Source organism: Tachypleus tridentatus, chromosome 1, assembly GCF_004210375.1.
Source record: "Tachypleus tridentatus isolate NWPU-2018 chromosome 1, ASM421037v1, whole genome shotgun sequence".
In the NCBI taxonomy this organism is placed as follows: Eukaryota; Metazoa; Arthropoda; class Merostomata; order Xiphosura; family Limulidae; genus Tachypleus; species Tachypleus tridentatus.
In genome coordinates this window covers 84,412,055-84,418,054 of record NC_134825.1, presented here as the reverse complement: position 1 = coordinate 84,418,054, position 6,000 = coordinate 84,412,055, and positions in this window count along the sequence as shown.

Sequence of the window (6,000 nt, the reverse complement as noted above, 5' to 3'; positions counted from 1 at the left end):
AAGCGTATTTTGCTTGGTAAAACATTGTTATCACGTCAACAGAAATATCAACATGTGTTGATCATACAAGTGTAGTATTAATATAGACATAATACTAGTATTCTAATAAAAACATATTCAACAGTAATGAAAACATAATAATGGGACATGTATATATATATATATATATAATTTTCAGAATGCCGTCGAGTTTCTGTAGACCCACATCAATAGAAACCGAGTTTTGATACCCGTGGTGGGCAGAGCACAAATAGCCTATTATGTAAACTTTGTGCTTAATTCGAAATAAACAAACAAAAGCAGTCGAGTAATCGGCAACGTTGGCTACTATTTATAAAAGTTGTGTAGTTTTTCAACCGCAGGCGGCTGAAGCTTACTTATTTGTTTTTTCTTTATTTTGCGCAAAGCTACACAAGTGTAATATTTGCTAATAGTCTCTAACTTATTATTGATAGGCTAGAAAACTAACTTTTGAGCTACTCTTTTGTCAACGGAAAGTAGAACTTACCATCACACTATAATGCCCCCACTTCTGAAATGGCAAGAATGTTCGAGGACGGAGATTCGAACCTTCAGTTTTCAGTTTGTGAGTCAAGGGCTTTAACCACTAGGCCATGCCAGGTCCTCTCGCTATTAAATCAGAGTAGTGTGACTGCCATACTCAACGCCAGAATACACCAGTGATATGTATTTAGTATGGAAAAAGCACGTCTATACCTGATTGAACGTAACACTATCAAGGTCACAGTTGTGTTCAGTAGATGAAGAAAAAATAACAATACCTTTATTTTACCTCTGTGTTTAAGAGAAATTCATCCAACATACAAATGCAGTAACACTATAAAACTGTAATTATATTCAATAGAGGAATATGAAAACAGTACATAACGGATGCTTGTAAATGAACTATTGTGGTGAAATAATGTTACATCTTTAGTTGGAGGTGAGTGATGATGACTAGCTGCTTTCCCTCTAGTCTTACACTGCTAAATTACGGACGGCTATCGCAGATAGCCCTCGAGTAGCTTTGCACGAAATTAAAGGAACAAACTGGGCGGCGTGTAGAAACATTTCCTATATGGACTTTAAAGTTATTTAATAATGTGAGGACATGTGTAGTCTAGAAACATACGGCATTTCCTTGTACGTTTGACACAAGTAGGTGTACCATTTTACTACATGCTCATATTTGCGTACAGTGAACAAACATGCTGCTACATAAATGTGTTTAATGCTATTGCAACGTCATACTATTTTCATGTTGGTATTACGACACTACTGTGTACTCTCGTGTATCGTGAGTTAAGTACATTTATAGCATCATACTGCTATTGTTTTCTTATTATTAGTGACGCTAAATACTATTCCATTTGTGACTCGGATAAAATTGAGCCTCTATATTACAGTTCATTGTGTTACGTTTATGTTACGCCTGATGCTCTAACATTTTGTTGCTGTTACATTTATAAGTTGAATACATCACCATCACATTGTATTTGTATGTTCAAGGTGAGCATGTCTTTAACCTTATTACAACATTATATTACTGTTATACTCTTGTCTTGATTCCAATTGTAATACTAGACAGACATAACATTATTTTGTTGAATGCACTGGAACATTTTATCATTGGTACACTCAACATTCTCATTTTATTACATTCGTATGCTAGTTCAGTCTTAGCACTGTATTGTTCTTATATTGATTTTTGCAGTAAAGATGTAACATTATTTCACCACAATAGTTCATTTACAAGCATCCGTTATGTACTGTTTTCATATTCCTCTATTGAATATAATTACAGTTTTATAGTGTTACTGCATTTGTATGTTGGATGAATAACGAATAGTGGGACTAACCTTCACATTATAACAGTCCCACGGTTGAAAGTGCGAGCATGTTTGGTGCGACGGGGATTCGGACCCGCGACCCTCAGAATACGAGTTGAGTGCCTTACCCACCTGGCCATGCCGGACAACGCTGCTTAAATGTACCCATCTCACAAAAAGTTAACATGACTATTGTGTTACAAGTACACATAACTCATACATGGTTAACATGGTTAGGTTGTTACAACTAAATATATCTCAGACATGATCCACAAGAGTATAATATTATTATACTATATACGTAATTTCCACACGATTAAAACTGATCATGATTCGCACACGGTTAACACACGTATCTTGTTACAACTACACATGAATCACATACGATTAACAATCATATTGTTACAACTACGTAGCATTCACACAGGATTAACAGTTACATTATTACAACTGTATATCACTCACGTACGGTTAACATGCTTTTATTGTTCCAACTATATATATTTTAGATGTGATTAACAACATATTGTTACACTATATGCATAACTCCCACACGATTAACCTAATTCGTAACCTTACAACTGTACACATTTCGCGTACCGATAACACGATTACTTGCTACAACTATATATAACTCATGCTTGGCTAACAAGACTATGTTGTTGCAACTGTGTGTAATTTTCTCAGATTAATCTTATGACTATGTATTGGTCACTAAGGTCAGTAAAAGTACGATATTATCATTGCCGATAGTCCCCACAGTGTTATAACTGTGTGTAACCCTATAAGATTAAAACGCTTGCAATACAACAATAATTTATAATCCCCGGAGAAAAACACGACACATTGTTACAGCCATAGCAACCACGCGATTAGCGGAAGTAATGAATAATTTCATAATTCCTCCTCATGCTACACGTGTTCACTTTACAGTTCTACTATATGATGAACAAAATTGTAACTATCACTATATTCACTATACGATTATCACAAGTACAATGTTACAGTTATATACAGCCTCACGTACACAAACGTACAAAACAAAAATACTTAAACGCAGTTAGCATAGATATATTGCTATAATTACCATAGATTCTCGCCATAGGTGATTAGCAGATCTGCAATGCTACCAGTTTATATGACACACAGTTATGTTATCAGCGTGGTTACAATTTCTCAACATTTAATGGCATACGTTGTTCTCATTATCATTATATAACAAAATAAGTTTTTAATAAGTGTTTTTTTTTTGTAATTCAAAAAGAATTTCTTACGAAGTATCACACATATTTCCATTAGCACGTGTAATTTATGTTTTTAAAAGTTGTAATGAAAGCTTAAGCAGACATGTACAGGCTATAAACAGTATACAATTCTCTTTCTTATTAAATTAGCATCGACATATGAAAACATTAGTTAACCTTGTTAACTTAGTATCTACATATAAAAACATTAGTTAACCTTATTAAATTAGCATCCACATATGAAAACATTAGTTAACTTTGTTAAATTAGTATCCACATATAAAAACATTAGCTAACTTTGTTAAATTAGTATCTACATATAAAAACATTAGTTAACTTTGTTAAATTAGTATCTACATATGAAAACATTGGTTAGCTTTGTTAAATTAGTATCCACATATGAAAACATTGGTTAGCTTTGTTAAATTAGTATCCACATATAAAAACATTGGTTAACTTTGTTAAATTAGTATCCACATATAAAAACATTGGTTAACTTTGTTAAATTAGTATCCACATATAAAAACATTAGTTAACTATCTTAAATTAGTATCCACATACAAAAACATTAGTCTGTTTCAACAATTTTATATTCTTGTCAAGTACAGAGATAACAAATCCTTAATTAAAAGTTTAATCGCTGCCAATATAATGGTTTCATTTAATAAATAGAAAGATATTTATTTGTCCAAAAGAAGAATATTAAAGTTTAACTAAATATAAACTTTGAAGGTAATTCTAGAATTAATTAATTTTGTATAATTATTAATGTTTTACGTATAAGTTTTTATTAGATTATGTGCATTATTTAGGACTTGATGGACTCAACATTTTCTGCAAAAATATTTTTTTAATATGACATTAATCAATTTTTCATTTCGCTGTGTTTGGCTCATAAGCAAAAGACGTGCATAATATACAATATTTTTCAATAGTTTACATTCTCTAAGCAAATTGAGTAACTAATTGATTCAATGCTCTTCTCGGGATTTTTGTGACATTACCTTATCTAACAAGAAACGAAAATTCTCTATATATATTACCTTACTAGCGAAGCAAAAAAAATGAATATTATAAAATTAAAGAAAGAAAATTTTGATCTGAGATTTTTTTTGGATGAAAGTGACGCCGTTTTATGATAAATATATATGTAAGAATTTATGTGTCTATGTTTTATGATAAATATATATGTAAGAATTTATGTGTCTATGTTTTATGATAAATATATATGTAAGAATTTATGTGTCTATGTTTTATAGATATGGAGTTCGAGTAATTGCGAACTGAAAGAAGAAACAGTGGTAGGAGGTCTTCCGTTGTAGACCATTTTGTTTCAAAATTTAATAATTTGGATCACAAAAATATGATAAATCATGTTTGTTCAAGGAACTAATTTGAATAATTCAATGTTAACTGACTATAAACATGTTTGTTCACGGAACACGTTTGAGTAATTTAGTGTTTTGGACTATAAACATGTTTGTTCAAGGAACAACTTTGAGTAATTCAGTGTTCTGGACTATAAACATGTTTGTTCAGGGAATAATTTTGAGTAATTCAGTGTTCTGGACTATAAACATGTTTGTTCAAAGATAGTGTTCCAGACTGTAAACATGTTTGTTCAAAGAACAACTTTGAATAATTCAGTGTTTTGGACTATAAACATGTTTGTTCAAGGAATAATGTTCTGGACTATAAAGCTGTTGTGAATTTTGTTTTCTAACTGGAGTAACCACTATATTTCCTCGTGAAAGCTCCTTGGTTTCATTTTTTTCCTCCGTGTTTTTACTTTCAGGACTCGATGAGGCAGAATATCGACTAATAAATGTGGAATTAATTACCGTGAAACTTACTCTTATACATAACATTACCTCACGTTACTGAAACAGAAATTTACATATTTATATACAACGTTTTAGTTAAACACAAAGGAAAGTATATGGTATAAACTCCGCACAACATAATCTGATCTGTTTAGCAAGGAAAGCGACTGTTAATCAAGGCGGTTGGGTAGAATGTGTTTTATTTAAAGAAAAGTCTACTTAATGGTACCCAACCATTGAATTTATTGGTCTACTTTTGATTTTTCAGTTTTCGAGATGTTGTACGTATAACTATCACGTCATGTATCTGTTCATCTGTCTCTCTTTTTCTCTATCAATTTATTTACTTAGTTACTTGATATATCGTTCGGTATCCTACACAACAGATCTCTATATGAAGGAAAGTTGGTGGCGAATTAAGAACATAAAAAGATACTTAACAGCTTAATGTGATAGTGAAGTTTACACGGAGACATTGACTTTTTTCTTGGACATCGAGAACTAAAGTTGAGAGTTTCTAAATTTCAAGCAAGACAACCAATATATCATGGTCTAACGCTGTTCTCCCCCGGTCTCAGTTTTATCCCCTCCTACATAACTTAATAATGGCCAAGTCAAGCACTCTTCCTTTGCTCATTCAAACAATTACATAGCACTTCAGCAACAATGACGCTCATGAAAAATCACCTGACAACGAACGCCTCGCATAATCTAATCTAATGTAAAAGCAGTCTAACACTCTCATTCGTCGACTGATGACGCTTAACGTCAACTTTAGGCTTTCAAAGGAGGTTTTACAACGTTCGCTGCTGCCAAGGTTTCTAGCAAATGGTCCATCACATTCACATTTTTGGGGTAATGTGAGAGAGCATCGGTGCCGCTTGTCTGGCTAGCCATCAGTCTCTTGCTTGGATATGATCGGAAGTTCTTTTTTTGGGGGGACTCTTGACTCCTCACGTCAGTGCAAACTTTAACGGCCGCTAATCTCAGTTACACAATTACTGGTAAGATGAGCAAGTTGAAACTAAGACATCATTACTATACCTTAAACATACAGCTTTAAAGCATGTGTTAATACAAGCACCAAGCAAAAAAACACCAGCT